Source organism: Heptranchias perlo, unplaced genomic scaffold, assembly GCF_035084215.1.
Source record: "Heptranchias perlo isolate sHepPer1 unplaced genomic scaffold, sHepPer1.hap1 HAP1_SCAFFOLD_122, whole genome shotgun sequence".
NCBI lineage: Eukaryota > Metazoa > Chordata > Chondrichthyes > Hexanchiformes > Hexanchidae > Heptranchias > Heptranchias perlo.
In genome coordinates, this window is record NW_027138451.1 from 1,485,274 (window position 1) to 1,503,087 (window position 17,814).

The 17,814-nt window shown below is 42.3% G+C and overlaps 1 long non-coding RNA gene across 3 annotated transcripts in view; it reads left to right on the forward strand.

Moving 5' to 3' along the window:
* The window catches only part of LOC137308144 (uncharacterized), a 66,075-nt gene extending 62,135 nt beyond the window's left edge, over nt 1-3,940 (forward strand). For all 3 annotated transcript variants that reach the window (XR_010959424.1, XR_010959423.1, XR_010959425.1), the window contains exon 5: nt 2,889-3,940. This is a non-coding gene — a long non-coding RNA (uncharacterized lncRNA). The remainder of the gene's footprint in view (nt 1-2,888) is intronic.
* Nucleotides 3,941-17,814: the final 13,874 nt, after the last annotated feature.

Below are 17,814 nucleotides of genomic sequence, written 5' to 3' on the forward strand. Positions count from 1 at the left end.
CATGGCCTACTCCTGCTCCTATTTCTTATATTCTTATGTTCTTCCTCCCTCATGTGTTTATCGAACGTCCCCTTATATGCATCTCTGTGAGTTTCCTCAACTGCTCCTTTCTAATTCTCACCACTCTCTGGGTGAAGAAGTTTCTCCTGAATTCACTATTCGATTTATTAGTGACGAACATATGTTCATGACCCCTGGTTCTGCTCTCACCCGCAAATGGAAACATCTTTTCTACGTCCACCCTATCAAACCCGTCATTAATCTTAAATACTTCTATCAGGTTGTTTTGCGGACTGCAGGGTGCTGTACAGTGGTGTTCCTCAGGGGTCAGTGCTGGCACCACTGCTTTTCTTGATATATATGAATGACTTGGACTTGGGTGTACAGGGCACAATATCAATATTTGCAGATGACACAAAACTTGGAAGGGTAGCACACAATGAGGAGGATAGTGATAGACTTCAAGGGGATATAGACAGGCTGGTGGCGTGGAAACACGTGGCAGATGAAATTAAACCCAGAAAAATGAGAAGTGATACATTTCGGTAGGAAGAACGAGGACAGGCAAAATAAACTCGAGGGCACAACTCTAAAAGGGTCCAGGAACAGAGAGATCTGGGGGTTTGGATGCACAAATCGTTGAAGGTGGCAGGGCAGATTCAGAAAGCGGTTTAAAAAAGCATATGGTATCCTGGGCTTTATAAATAATGGCATAGAGTACAAAAGCATGGAAGTCATGGTGAACATTTATAAAACACTGATTTTGCCACAACTGGAATATTTTGTCCAGTTCTGGGTATTGCACTTTAGGAAAGACGTGAAGGCCTTAGATAGGGTGCAAGAGAGTTTTAGTAGAATGATTCCATGGATTCGGGACTTTAGTTACGTGGATAGACTGGAGAAGCCTGGGTTGTTCTCCCTGAAACAGAGACGATTGTGTGGAGATTTGATCAAGGTATTCAAAATCATGAAGGGCCGAGACAGAGTAAATAGAGATAAACTGATCCCATTGGCGGAAGGGTCAAGAACCAGAGGACACAGATTTCAGCTGATTGGCAAAAGAACCAAAGGTGACATGAGGAAAATCTTTTTTACATCGAGTGTTTAGGATCTGGAATGCACTGCCCGATGGGGTGGTGGAGGCAGATTCAATCATGGCCTTCAAAATGGAACTGGGTAATTACTTGAAAATAAAAAAAGCAGGGCTAAGGGGATAGGGCGGGGGAATGGGACTAGCTGGATTGCACTTGCACGGAGCTGGCGTGGAGTCCATGGGTCGAATGGTCTCCTTCCGTGCTGTAACCTTTCTATTATTCTATGATTCTATGAGTTCCCCTCAGTTGGTTGTGATCTCCAGTGTGACCGAGTCGTCTAAGTGTTCACGTTGTGAACAGCAACTTGAGTCTTTGATCCGTCAATTTACATTAACGATTTGGAGTCGGGAATCGGAAGTACAATTTCAAAACTTGTGGATGACACAAAATTGGGAGGTGTAGTTTATAGAAAGGAAGCCCGTGTCAAAATGAAAGAAGTCATCAATAATCTTACTGAATGGGTGTGTAATTGGCAAATTAATTTTAATATAGATAAGTGTGAGGTGATGCATTTTGATGGGTAGATTATTGAGGCCACATATTGCTTGGAAAATAAGAGTCTAAATGGAGCACTGTAGCAAAGGGGGTCTATGGATTCAGATACACAAATTACTGAAAGTAGCGACACAGGTTAATAGGGCGATAAAAAAGCAAACCAAGCATTGGGTTTCATTTCTAGAGGGATAGAATTGTAAATCAGAGAAGTTATGTTAAATTTGTATGTAACCTTGGTTAGACCACACTTGGAGTACTGTGCACAGTTCTGGTCTAAATATTATTAAATGGTGTAGAGGCAATGGAGAGTGTGCAAAAAAGTTTCAAGAATGATCCCAGGACTGAGGGTATATAATAATCAGGAAAGACTAAACAGGCTGAGCCTCTTTTCTCTAGAAAAGAGAAGGCTGAGGGGTGATCTAATCTTTAAGGTAATGAAAGATTTTGGTGGGGTAGACGTGGAGAAAATGTTTCCCATTGTGGTCGAGTCCATAACTAGAGGTCATCAATATAAGATAGTCACTAATAAATCCAATAGGGAATTCAGGAGTAAATTCTTTACCCAAAGAGTGTTAAGAATGTGGAACGCGCTGCCACAAGCAGTAATTGAGGCAAATAGCATAGATGCATTTCAGAGGAAGCTCGATAAGCACATCAGGGAGAAAGGAATAGAAGGATATGCTGATAGGGTTAGAAAAAGTTGGGGGGGAATAGGTTCGTTTGGAGCATAAACGCCGAATGGCCTGTTTCTCTGCTGGAGACTCGATAATATTGGAGGGGTTTGTATTATTTTAATGATTGCTGAGATTTTTTTCCCAATTTTATTAATTCCCGACAAATTTAATATATCTAAACGCGCGATACATTCTCTGCCGCAATTATACACATAATACAGGGCACGTGTCGAGAAAAGCGCAAGAAACCCGCCATTTATTTATTAAACGGCGAGAGTGCAAATATTCGCACTGAGCGCCAGATCTGTATCGCACCTGTTAGCCGAAGGTACGGGACAACGTCCGCCTTTATTTTATATTTAACATAAAATGAAAGTCAGAAAATAACAATCTCACCCAGCAGAATTAGAAAATGTTCGTATTTTACAGGACAGGGAGAGGCCACTCGGTAAATGACGTTCAATCTTTGAGCTCTGTGCTGTTTTAAGTGTGGAGTTTAATGTGACCAATTTGGCTTTTATTTTATTCCTTCACTTTCTATTTTCCGGGCGGACTGTGAAAGGGGTTCGGTTTGGCGGCAAAACATTTAAATGAATGATCTGAACATTGTTTATTCTGATTGTAGATTTCTCGGAGAAACAGCAGGAGTTCATTTATCAGTTAACTGATAATTCGGAAGCTGAAGTGGCAACTTCCGAAATGAAGAGAGAAGGCAATAAATAAACAACATCAACAAAGTGAAAGGAAGAGAGAGATAGAATCGGAGTGTTTATTCGCTGCTCCGGATCTAAGATTATTTGCTGACCACTGGTTATATGTGATCGCGTGGTTTAATGGATAAGGCGTCTGACTTCTGTTTGATGTATTAGTAGATTGTAGGTTCGAGTCCTGTTGCAGTTGTTTTACACACTGAGTGAAAACGTGTCTTCCAGGTCCTGAAACTATTTCACACCCGACCATTTCTAACAGTGCCTGAAGTGATGCAACGAAAATACATTAAAAAACCGACCCAAAAAACACCGCAATTACATTTATGGAACGCCACAGCCCGACCCCAATCGATTCACATACAATGAATTATATCTTAACTATCAGAGAAGGTACAGCACAGGCAGAGGTCATTTGGCCCATCGGACCTGTGCCGCCTCTTTGAAAAAGCGATCCAATTAATCCCATTCTATTCCCCTGTTCTTTTCCCAGAGCTCTGCAAATGTTCAGTGACGGAGTTGATCAATTGTCTCTGTGACGCAATCGATCAGCGCGTTGGGCCATGAATTAAAAATGTTGTTGGTGATTCGAGCCCCTCCAGGGACGGGTCTTTCGAGTTTATTTGTAACATCCACAGTCTGACAATTTCACCTTTGCAATGTGCCTTTTGGCTGTAACATTGTGCTGAGCACAGGTGCACATCTTAAGTTCCTCTACCTCCCGCCCCATTAACACACTGGTCACCAGCACCTACAGTCCTGTGATCTCCTCTACCTCCCGCCCCATTAACACACTGATCACCGGCACCTGCAGTCCCGGGATCTCCTCTACCTCCCGCCCCATTAACACACTGATCACCGGCACCTACAATCCCGGGATCTCCTCTACCTCCCGCCGATTAACACACTGGTCACCGGCACCTACAATCCAGGTCATATCTTTATGAAATAAATGTTTGTCTTTTTCCTATTTGATGTCCAGTTATGGTTCATTTGATTTTCCTGGGTTTGGATTGTGACCGTACCAATTTAATGGCAGTGAGCTGATATTGCCAATCGGGCTCAGCATTCTCTGGCGAGCAGTTACCTGCCCTATAAGTTCCGCTGATAACCTGATATCTGACGAATTTCCTTTCCATGTTCCATTACATCTATGCTTTTCTTTTTAGGGTTCAAACGAGGGTGCACAAAGTTAAACACAAAGCAATTTGTCAACATACACGTCTGGTCAGTAAACGCAAGAGCACGCAGACAGAATCCCAATGGACAAAAGCCCTTCTCATTCACTCCCACTGGAAAAAATCCTAAAAGACCAAAACCTTTCCTAATCTCTCCCATTGCATAGAATCACAAAGAGAAAAAAACCCTTCTCATTCCAAGCCATGATAGAGAGTGCGGTGCCCAGAACTGAACACAGTACTTGAAATGAGGTCTAACCAGAGCTCTGGAAAACTGTGACAAAACTTCCACTCCTTTATATTCCAGTTCCCTTGAGATAAAGATCAAAATTTAATTTCCATGTTACCGTATATTTGTAGTGAATTCTGTACTTGGACCCCTAAATCTCTCTCCTCCCCCACAGTTCTTAGCTTCTTCTTAATTAGTAAAAACACTGATCTATCTTTTTAAGGTTCAAAGTGGATGACCTCAAACTTTCCCACGTTGAACTCCATCTGCCACTGTTTTGCCCACTCACTTAATCTATCAATGTCCCTTTGAAACTTTCTGTTCCCATCTATACTGTTTACTGTGCCACCTAACTTCTTGTCGTCAGCATACTTGGATATAAGGCTCTCTGCATAAGAACATAACAAATAGGAGCAGGAGTAGGCCATACGGCCCCTCGAGCCGGCTCCGCCATTCAATCAGATCTTGGGGGATCTTGGACCTCAACTCCACTTTCCCGCCCGATCCCCATATCCATGATTCCTCCAGATTTCAAAAATCTATCGATCTCCGCTTTGAATATATTGAACGATTGAGCGTCCACAGCCCTCTGGGGAAGAGAATTCCAAAGTTTCCTAATCCTTTGAGTGAAGAAATTTTCCCTGAATGGCCGACACCTTATCTTGAGACCATGAGCTCGAGTTCGTGACTCTCCAGCCAGGGAAATCAGCTTCTCAGTAACTACCCTGTCAAGTCGTCTAAGAAATGTATATGTTTCAATGCGATCACCTCTAATTCTTTTAAACTCCGTCGAATATACGCCAATTTTACACAATATCTCCTGATGGTAAAATTGCAGCAAGACCTCCTTCCTCTTATATTCCAACGCCTTGTAATAAAGACTAACAAAACATTTGCGTTCCTCACTCTCATTGCACCCTCGGTAACTTAGTATTTCCAGTATATTGTCGTCTATTCCTTCTACAAGGAAAATAAATGAACGTTGAAAAGATTTCATTAATATCACGCCTGCTTATGTTTTGGAAACAACCCTCAGCTGAATTGAAACAAATTCGTTTGTCAACTTCGAGTTTCTGAAGGAAGCAAATTAGTACAAACACTGAATTGCGATGTCCGGGAATCGAACCCGGGTTTATGCTCATCACTATACCACCATCGCTGACTAGCAAAAATAATTAAATAGTTCCGAAACATCAGACCCTGAACAGGCACTGCAGGCTGTTGGATTCTGTTCCTCATTTCAACTGTGTCTGGATTTCCACATCGTTCACCTGAGGAAGGAGGTAGCCTCCGAAAGCTTGTGAATTTAAAATAAAATTGCTGGACTATAACTTGGTGTTGTAAAATTGTTTACAATCATTTAAACTGCTTTCTGACGGATCCTTTCTCGCTCTGTTGCAGTTCCCGTTTCCGTCCAGTAGATGTCGCCAACCCCCAATCAATGGAAATTACACAAAAGCCAGTAATTCTTCACCTCATATCGGACTGAAGAGATGGTCGATACCTGCAATACTTTATCAGCTGTACGCACATAGTGCCGCAGCTCACATCAGCCATTGAGTAAAGTTAAATAATTACATTAAATCATCACGGAGACCTGAATACCAGCTGGACACAAATGGCAGCTTAATATTCAAGTCCATAAGAAAGGACAGGGAAATAGGGAAAGGAGGAGGAGTAGAAATATTACTAAAGGGCAATATTACAGCAGTTGAAAGATAGAATATCAGTTAGGGTGAGGGAGCAGTGTAAACACTCTGAGAGACCCATGGTTCATGTCGTAGATGTGATATATTTGGATTTTCCGAAGGCCTTCGATAAGGTACCACACTTCAGACTCATGGCTTAAGTTTACAGCACGTGGAGTCAGGGGACAGGTGGCAGAATGGTTTGCAAGCTGGCAACAAAACAGAAAACTGAAAATAGAGGTTAAGGGTAGTTACTCAGACTGGCAAAAGGTGGGAAGTGGAGTTCCACAGGGATCGGTGTTGGGACCACTGTTGTTCACAAGTTACATTAACAATTCGGGACTCGAGAATCGGAAGTACAATTTCTAAGTTTGTGGACGACACCAAATTGGCGGATGTGGTTAATAAAAAGGAAGAATGCATCAAAATGCAAGAGGATATTAATAAACTTGCAGAATGAAGAATAAGGAGGTCACATACTGCTTGAATAGTAAGAGTCTAATCGGGATAGAAGAGCAAAGGGATCTAGTGGTACAGATATACAAATTACTGAAAGTAGCGACGCAGCTTGATAAGGTCACAAAATGGCAAGTCAAACACTAGGATTCATTTCCAGATTGATAGAATTGAAAAGCAATAAAGTTATGTTGAACTTGTATGGGACCTTGGTTAGACCATACTTGGAGTGTTGTGCACAGTTCTGGTCTGCAATTATAGAAAGGACTTAGAAGGTGCAAAAAAGATTCTCATGATACGAGAAATGAGAGAATATTCTTATTAGGAAATGCTGAACAGATTGGGGGTGTTTTCATTAGAATAGAGAAGGCTGAGGGGTGACCTGATAGAGGCCTTACAGTGGGGTTTCATGGGGTAGACATAGAGAAAATGTTTCCATTTGTCGGGAGTCCAAAACTAAAGGTAATAATGATAAAATTTTCGCTAATAAATCCAATAGGGAATTCGGGAAAAACTGCTTTACCCAGAAAGTGGTTAGAATGTGGAAAACGTTACCGCAAGGAGTAGTTCAGACAAATAGCACAGGTGCAATTGAGGGGAAGCTAGAGAAACACATGAGGAAGAAAGGAATCGAAGGGTATTCTGATCGGGTTAGATGAAGTAGGGAAGGAGGAGCCTCGTGTGGAGCATAAATGCCGGAACAGACCAGTTGGGCCGAATGGCCTCTTTCTGTGCCGTAGTTTCGATGTAACTCGATGTAAAGGCTCTTTTCAGAGCCACCCAGTGTATCTCTGAAAGGGCTGGTTACTGTCTGAAGGGAGACGCTGATATCATGCTACCAGTGTTGCTTTGAGCTGCTTTTTTCTCGTTGCAGGCGAGATGAGGTATTAATGGGACTGGAGTCGGGGCACCGACCACATTCCGGTACTTTAAACGGTAAGTTATGGCCCCCAGTCCACACATCACCAGATTTCTTGTATTATTTAAACTACTTGCCATGCTGGGCTCGTAAAACATCACCAGAACTGCTCGACTAACCTTTCTATATCTGCGGGATTCAGCGCTTCGCTCCGTTTCTGCTCTATTTTGTTAGATTATTTACATAACGCATCAAACTCATAGGGGAATCAGTGAAATGTAACTCTGTACAGAAACAAATAACAGTGAACGGCCTGGTGCCCAGGAGATCAGAAGCATTACTCGCCTTTCGTCCTGTTAACAAGCAAACCGTGTTTACAGTCCACCGACCCGCTTCGGTTCCATATGGGGGATTAAACAGAGAAAGCGGGAGGGGAGGAGACAGAGTGACAGACAGGACAGATGGCAGACTCTAATCTTCCAGCTCCACCTCCAGTTATCCCCGACCGCCGATTTCTAACGATAATTGAACCGAAACACAACGCTCCGCACAAACCCTTACAGACTCGGGCTTCATATTCAAAGATTCCCAGAAACCCGGAGCTTTCAAATAAGCCCCGTTACAATGAAAAGTCAGTACCATTCCTGCCTAAACACAGTCCATTCAAGAACAGTCAACTCGGCTCCTCCATTTCAGTCTGCCCCCCTGTTCTATCTCCCCACGCATCCCCTCCCAGACTGGTTCAGCAGTTTACAAATACCTTACAAATATTTGGAGAATCTCATGTGTTGGGGTTTTAGTTATGACGCCGAGTTTCTCCGCGAGTGTTACGCTCTCACAGAGACTCTCACCCTGAATCTGTGAAAAAATTATCACCATGAACTGGGACTGGATCCGAACACATCCCCAGTTACAATGAGGCCTGGCCCCGACATCTCATTCTCTCTGTTTTATATCAGACAGTATCCCACCTTCATATCCGTACCAGAGAGAGAGAGACTGTCAGTCTTACTCTTCAGATCAGTGTGTTCATATCACGCTCAATAGCAGTATCCAACCTTCATATACTGCACCAGAGGGAGAGAGAGGGCGACCGACACGGTGAGAGAGCGCGGAGAGACACAGTGTCACAATATCAATTGCAGACTGACCTGTAAAGTTCCGTTTTTTTTCCAGAAAGATCTCATTGGAGAGACAGAAGGTGCAATCTAATCTCTCACTGATATTGTACCAGAGGCAGACACATTATTAATCCCACACTCAGGGACAGTGCAGAGCGCGACAAAAACAATGGGCCACATTGAATCCTCTGTTGCCTGTTGTACTATATTCGGTTTTGCAGCTCAAGGTCGTTCGGTACTAAACTAAATAAGCGCGCGTTTCACTCTGATCATATTAATCTGGGACTGTTGCTGTCAGATATTAAACCGACACGGTCCCAGAAAACACACGGACTCCGACTTTCCTCCAATGTTTCTGTAGGATTGGTTTTGAGAAATCCTCCCTTCAGTTTCTTCCTCAAGCGTCAGTTTTATCAGTAAAGGAGCCAAGAATGAACAGAACCCATTGGCTCATTCCACAGCCGCCTTCTTTATCTCTGAAAGACTACTTACCATTAAAAGATCCCGAGAGAAACAGCAGGGATGGAAACATCTAGTTTCATAGTTGGAGATTGGAAAGTCAGTCTGGATTCCAGCGTGAGGCACTGGTGGAATCCCATCTGTTCCCCATTCTGGTGCCTGTTCCTGCACTGCCTGTGGACCCCATTCCCTCTGACCTTTCCCCCAGACCCACTTCCTTTGCTCAGACTCGGAAAAATTCCAATTGGGGAAAGTTTACATCGATTTCAGGATTGGGAATTAAACCAGATATCTGCGCATGCGTGACTCAGCCCCGCCCCCAGCGCTGGTTGGTGGTGAGCAGAAGAGCGCATGCGCGCTGCCCTCCCCCAGCTCGGCCTGTGGGCGCCATTCCCTCAGTGAGCGGAAGAAGATGGTTTAAAACAGGCGGGAATGGAGAGATCACGGCCCCCGGGGGAAGGGAGCAAAGAGCAGCCTCGTTACAGCAGCTCATCGCTCCGGGACCGTGTCCGCAGATGGGCTCAGAGATCGGCATTGAGTCCGGGGGAAGGGCAGGGGGAGTCCGGGGGATGTTTGTAAGAGGCGGAGTGGATCAGGAACTGGTCCCGGAACATGGAGTGAGAGGGGGGGCGGAAGGGAGAGGTCATTCTCGGGCTGTGTGTGGACAGGGTGTGTCCAGGGGAAGGGAGAGAGAATGGGAAGAAGCTGCTATTAAAATCATTGCTGCTTTCTCTCCCCAAACCAGGAGTGAATGGTCCTGGTTTAGTTCCAGTCTCCCCCTGTTTATTGTTATTGGACAGTGAAGAGTGGAAACAGAGCCGGAGAGTAAGGATGTGGGGAGTTATACAAAGAGCATCTATTGCAGGCACCAGGTGAGAAGTGTGAAGGAGACATTTTAAACAGCGGCTGTTTGCTTTAAGTTGAACGGTTAGTCCCGTGGGAGAGGGGATTAGAAACCTGACCTGCACAAAGGTCCCTGCCCCATCGGCTAGTCCCATTCATGGATCAGTGCAGGGGTTGGGTTGTGTCTGGATATCACTCAATTGTTTTAAATTCGCGCAAAACACCTGGTATCAGAAGCTGAGTGCTGCAGTACTGCAGTGGAGTCAGACACTGACTCTGTTTGTATCACTGGTTTTCATTTGTGGGTATTCAAAATAATTATTGACAGGGATATTAAACTGATCACTTTTGTATTTTCTACCTCACCTGTTCTTGAGTTACAAGAGATACGTTTCTTTCTACAGGCAAACCCTTGAAGGATCCAGAATGAATGTGAAGTTTCCTCCACCCGAGGCAAAGGAAGAGTGCAGCCAGCTCCTCACACACAGTCGGTATATTATCACTCACAGAGCACAGAGACACAGACAGGTCATCAGGTCCACAGTCTCAGACAGCAGAGGTAGTCAGTCCCACACTGATCCCAGGTTCCAGAGACACATTTTCAATCCAACAGTCAAACAGAGCAGGTGAGGCAGACGCTGTTTCCATTTCCCCCGAACTCAGTCCCGCTGACAGGAAGATCCAAAAATCCCAGTCCAAAGCTTTCAGATTGTCAATTTCACAAAAGGGCAACATTATCCGTGAATTAAATACCAGATACCCCGAGATTACAATTGAATACTGGCCCAGAACTCTCACACACACGTGAGTTTAATACATGGAGTATCCATTCGAATAGCGGATCATGAGATACAAATTGCAAGTCCAAAACTCATGGACAGTATCAGATTGAGAAATGCTGTGACAGTGTAACCTGAGGAACAAATTAGATACCAGTTTATAATATGCTCATTGTGTGAGATTTAAAGACGCAGTATCAATTTCTTTAGTACAGACTGATCTACACATTATGTACCAATTCAAAAATATCACCATATCAGTGTGAAAGATACATTATCATTCACAATATTACTCACAGACATATAGATTTAATAGTTGTCCAAAAAGCACACAAATCATCAAAGCATCAAATACTTAAGTGTATCCATATTCACCAATTAAATAATGAGAAAAACTATTTAAACATTAAGGTATTAAAGCTACAGTATTGAACACAATAGTGTAATCTGAGAGAATAAATATCTACAGATACACAATGAATCTTACACTCACATAACGTACCAAAGACTGACAGAAGCAGAAGGAATCCCAAACTCACATACAGTACCAGAGACTGACAGATACAGAATGAATCCCACACTCACACACAGTACCAGAGACTGACAGATACAGAATGAATCCCACACTCACACACAGTACCAGAGATTGACAGATACAGAATGAATCCCACACTCACACACAGTACCAGAGACTGACAGATACAGAATGAATCCCACACTCACACACAGTACCAGAGACTGAGGGATACAGAATGAATCCCACACTCACACACAATACCAGAGGCTGACAGATACAGAATGAATCCCACACTCACACACAGTACCAGAGACTGACAGATACAGAATGAATCCCACACTCACACACAGTACCAGAGACTGAGAGATACAAAGTGAATCTCACAATCACCTCCATTAGTGCAAGCTGAGTTACAACTTACGTACCAGAGCAAAAATCTCACAGTTGCAGATTGAAAGATACCATTTCAATTCCATTAATGCAGGCTTAGTTACACATTAGGTACCAGGCCAAAAATCTCAGTGTCAGAATGAACGATACAGTATCAATTCCATTAGTGCAGGCTGAGCTACGCATTATGAACAACTACAAAAAAACTGATACAGATTCAGACTGAAATATACAGTGTTTTATTCATGCAGACTGAGCTCCACATTATATACAAGTTCAAAAATGTCACCATATCAGTTTGGAAGATGCACAAATTCACAATTGTGTTCCCATCGATATGGATTTAATGGAAGTCCAAAAATAGATGCCCACATTATCTGATTATATCCAATGGCATTACATTTTAAAATGTATCATTATCTACCAATTAATGACCGGGAAAAAATATTCATACATTAAGGCATTAAAGATACAGTTTTGAATGCCCTGCTGTAAACCGAGATACAAATTAGATAAAGATAAAGAATGAATCTCACACTTCGATGGACTGCCAGAGACTGACATATAGAATGAATCCAAAACACATACAATGTACCAGTGACTGACAGATTCAAAATTAATCCCACACTCACACACTGTAGCACAGACTGTCAGATACAGAATTTATATCACTCACATACAGCATCAGAAATTGATAGATACAGAATGAACGTCTCACCAACACACAATACCTGAGACTGACAGATACAGAATGAAGCCCACACCCACACACAATATCAGGGACTGACAGATACAGAATGAATCTCACGCTCACACACAGTACTACAGACTGACAGATAAAGTATGAATACCACATACACGCAGTACCAGAAACTGACAGATACAGAATGAATCCCACACTCACACACATTTCCAGAGACAGACAGATACAGAATGAATCCCACACTCACAGACAGTACCAGAGACTGAAAGATACAGAATGAATCCCACACTCACACACAGTACCAGAGACTGACAGATACAGAATGAATCCCACACTCAAAAACAGTACCAGAGACTGACAGATACAGAATGAATCCCACACTCAAAAACAGTACCAGAGACTGACAGATACAGAATGAATCCCACACACAGTACCAGAGACTACGAGATACAGAATGAATCCCAAACTCACACACAGTACCAGAGACTGAAAGATACAGAATGAATCCCACACTCACACACAGTACCAGAGACTGAAAGATACAGAATGAATCCCACACTCACATACAGTACCGGAAACTGACAGATACAGAATGAATCTCACAGTCCCATTACTGCAGACTGAGTTACACTTTACATACCAGTCCAAAGATCTCATTGTGTCAGATTGAAAAATACACAATATAGTCCATTCGAGCAGACTGAGCTACATATTAGATATATTGGTAAATACTCAGAGTATGATACTGAAATAAACAGTATCAATACCAATGGTACAGACTGAGCTACACATTACACACTGTTCCAAAAACCTCATAAATGATCAGACTGGAAGATACAGTTTCAATTCTATTTGCACCGCCTGAGCTGTACATTACATACCAGACTGAAAATACGATCAAATGTTAGACTGAAAGGTACAGGATCGATTCCATGAGTGCAGACTGAGCCACACATAATATCGGGCAGTCCAACAATCTCATACCGTATCAGATTCAAAGATACAAAATCAAATCCATTAGCACAGACTGACCTATATGTTGCTCACCAGTCCGAAAATCTCATACAGTATCAGATTGAAAGATTCAGTATCACTTCCACTATTGAAGACTGAACTACACATTACATTCCAGTCCAGAAATCTCTTACAGTATCAGACTGATAGATACAGTATCAATTCCTTTAGTGCAGGACAGGCTACATATTACATACCAGTCCAAACATCTCATACAGTGTCAGACTCAGATCGAGAATTCATCCCATTATTGCAGACTGAACTATACATTACATACCAGTCCAGTAATTTCACCGTGAACAGATTGAAAGGTACATTATCATTCACAATAGAGTTCAGGGATTAAGATGTAACACACATTGTTTGATGAAAGAAAATCGAAAAGTTTATCCATATTAACAATTTTAATAATCGACAAAGAACTGTATATATTTAAAAGTATTAAAGATACAGTTTCAAATAAGATACTTTCAACTGAAATAAGAATATGAAATGAATTCAGACTTGCACATTGTCTCAGAGACTGAATTACACAATGAATCCCTCACTGAGATAAAGTAGCAGATAATGGCAGATATAGAACGAATCCCACACTCACATATAGTACCAGAGACTGACAGATACAGAATGAATCTCGCACTCACAAACAGTACCAGAGACTGACAGATACACATTGAATCCATCACTTACATATAGTACCCCTGAGACTGACAGATGCAGAATATACCCCATGCTCACAGACATTACCAGAGACTGACAGATACAGAATTAATCCCACACTCACATATAGCACCAGAGACTGACAGATACAGAATGAATCTTACAGTTACATTACTGCAGACTGAGCTACACATTAAATACCAGTCCAAAAATCTCATTGGGTCACATTGAAAGATACAGCACCAATTCCATTGGTGCAGACTGAGCGACATATTCTATATATATAAATACTTATGTTATACTGAGATAAATATTATCAATACCATTGGTACAGACTGAGATACACATTACATACGAGTCCAAAATCAAATAAATGATCAGACTGGAAGATATAGTTTAAATTCTATTAGCACCGCCTGAGCTAAACAGTATATAACACTCCAACAATCTCACACAATATTAGACTGAAAGATACAGTACCAATTCCAGTAGCACAGACTGAGCTATATGTTACTCACCAGTCCAAAAATCTCATACAGTATTGGACTCAGATACAGAATTAATCCCATTATTTCAGACTGAACGACACATTACAGACCAGTCCAGTAATTTCACCATCAACAGATTGAAAGTTACATTATCACACGCATGGATTAAAGAAAATCGAAAAGTGCATCCATATAAATAAATTAAATACTCCAAGAAGAACTGTATATATTTTGAAGTGGTAAAGATACAGTTTCAAATACGATACTGTGAACTGAAATAAGAATATGGAATGAATCCAGACTTGCACATTGTCTCAGAGACTGAATTACAGACTGAATCACACACTGCGATAAAGTAGCAGAGAATGGCAGATACAGAATGTATCCCCCACATACACAGACAGCACCAGAGACTGACAGATACAGAATGAATACATCACTTATATATAGCGCCAGAGACTGACAGATACAGAATTAATCCCACACTCACATAAAGCACCAGAGACTGAGAGATACAGAATGAATCCATCACTTATATCTAGTACCTGAGACTGACAGATGCAGAATGTATCTCATGCTCACACTCATTACCAGAGACTGACAGATACAGAATGAATCCCAAACTCACGCACAGCACCAGAGACAGACAGATACAGAATAAACCCCACTCTCATATACAGTACCAGAGACTGACAGATACAGATATATTTTGAAGTGGTAAAGATACAGTTTCAAATACGATACTGTGAACTGAAATAAGAATATAGAATGAATCCAGACTTGCACATTGTCTCAGAGACTGAATTACAGAATGAATCCCACACTGAGATAAAGTAGCAGAGAATGGCAGATACAGAATGTATCCCCCACATACACAGTCCCTCTCATATACAGTGCCAGAGATAGACAGATATAGAATAAACCCCACTCTCATTTACAGTGCCAGAGATAGACAGATACAGAATAAACCCCACTCTCATATACAGTGCCAGAGATAGACAGATACAGAATAAACCCCACTCTCATATACAGTGCCAGAGATAGACAGATACAGAATAAACCCCACTCTCATATACAGTGACAGAGATAGACAGATACAGAATAAACCCCACTCTCATATACAGTGACAGAGACTGACAGATACAGAATAAACCCCACTCTCATATACAGTACCAGAGATAGATACAGAATAAACCCACTCTCATATACAGTACCAGAGATAGACAGATGCAGAATAAACCCCACTCTCATATAGAGTACCAGAGATAGACAGATACAGAATAAACCCCACTCTCATATACAGTGCCAGAGATAGACAGATACAGAATAAAGCCCACTCTCATATACAGTACCAGAGACTGACCTCTACTGGACGTAAGCGAGAACTGTAAAAGAGTGGAACAAATTCACATGATCTGTCATGGTGACAGAAACAGGACAATGTGCAATGTGAGGAAAGGTTTCTGTCTGTAATTTTCACTCTCGTATTTTTGCACTTTTTAATAGAGAAAAATGAAGATAATTGATTAATAATAAAGTTTTAGCTTCACTCATTCAATAGTTGTCAATTTGCTCGATCATATTTCACTGTACATTGCGCAGTATTTCTCTCTGATTTCTCAGGACACGATTTACATTGTTCCTCTGCCCATTTAGACTGTTATTTTCCAAGCAGTATGTGGCCTCCTTATTCCCCCTAACGAAATGCAGCATCGCAAACCTTTCTATATTGAGATTCAATGGCCATTTAAACAGCCTTCTGCAAGTTTATTTTGCCGCAGTCTTCCTCAGTATTGACTATACCCCAAAATCAATTACAAGAATTTTACACAGCATTACAACTAATGTTTGGTCTAACAAAATGTACTTGCAGCTCGTCTCCATTCCCAGTTTTTCTCAATCCCACCCGTGCAATATAATGTGAAGAATTAGTTTCTGTTCTGTCCCTCTCTCATCTTCAAACTTCAATGTCCCGGGGTTTGGGGAGATCTACTGGCCGGAAGCAGAACTGCAACAGTTCGGAACAAATTGCTGAAAGCGGACAGTGTGCGGTGTGAGCGTGTTTGTGATTGGTGGCAGATACTGAATCTGATTGGATATCTAAAGAAACCAATCAGAGAGTTACAGTTAATAATTATTGTGACCTCACTCCCAATGACCCAATCACAATCATTGCCCTCCCCATCCTTCATTACCATAGGTCTGTGGGACTGCCTATTTAATCCGAGCTCGGAGCGGATTGGGTCATTTCTGGGTCTGAAATTGAGTTTGGAAATGCCTGAGGACAAGAAAGCAGCTCCCAAGAAGGGCGCCAAGAAAACCTTGAGTAAAGCACCAGGCAAAGGCGGCAAGAAGCGGAGAAAGTCGAGGAAGGAGAGTTACGGCATCTACATCTACAAAGTGATGAAGCAGGTTCACCCGGACACCGGCATCTCCTCCAAGGCCATGGGCATCATGAACTCCTTTGTGAGCGATATTTTCGAGCGCATCGCGGGTGAGGCTTCCCGCCTGGCCCATTACAACAAGCGGGCGACCATCAGCTCCCGGGAGATCCAGACCGCCGTGCGCCTGCTGCTGCCCGGGGAACTGGCCAAGCACGCCGTGTCGGAAGGGACAAAGGCGGTGACCAAATACACCAGCTCCAAGTAAAACTCCACAAACAACTGAAAAAAAACACAAAGGCTCTTTTAAGAGCCACCCACAGTCTCTCTGAAGACGCTGTACCGACACCTCTGTATGGAATCATTTTACTGCAGATAGTTTGATAATAACTGTCTCTCTATAACGGCAATTGATACTAGCTCAATTGCTAAATTTCAATCTGATGTAGATAGCTCTTTGGCAACCAAAGGTATTAAGGGATATGGGCCAAAGGCGAGTATATGGAGTTAGATCACAGATCAGCCATGATCTTATCAAATGGAGCAGGAAAGAGGGGCTGAAAGGCCTACTCCATGTTTCTATGTTCTTGTGCTTTTGTAAATTCTCTTGAAATCTGGAAGATTCTTGTATTCATTGCCCGGTATAATCTGTGTGTCGCTTTTTTATTTAGTCCCAATAACCAATAAACATGTCCCTGATCCTCTCATTCCCGCTCATATTCCACCCCTTCCCCCGCATCTGCCCCGTCAGAGCCGTTTTAAGGCGGGGGATTAGACTTCAGTCATTTCTTTCTCCATTTCACCTTTGTTTGTTCATTATTCAGGGATATCACTTTCAGAACCGCAATCCTTTGTAAAGCAGCAATCCCGAAAGGGTGTTCACACCGAGTACAGAATAGTCTAAAGGCTCTCTCACTGTTCCACTTCTTACACCAGGAGTCTCGGCTCCGGTTTCGATCCCGCAGCAGCTCCTGTGAACAGGGATCAATCCACAATCTGGGGTTTGTTACTTTTACAAAGATTGAGCTGGAATCTGTCCCGTTACAAAATGGGACTTTATTCCCGCCCGATTGACAGCG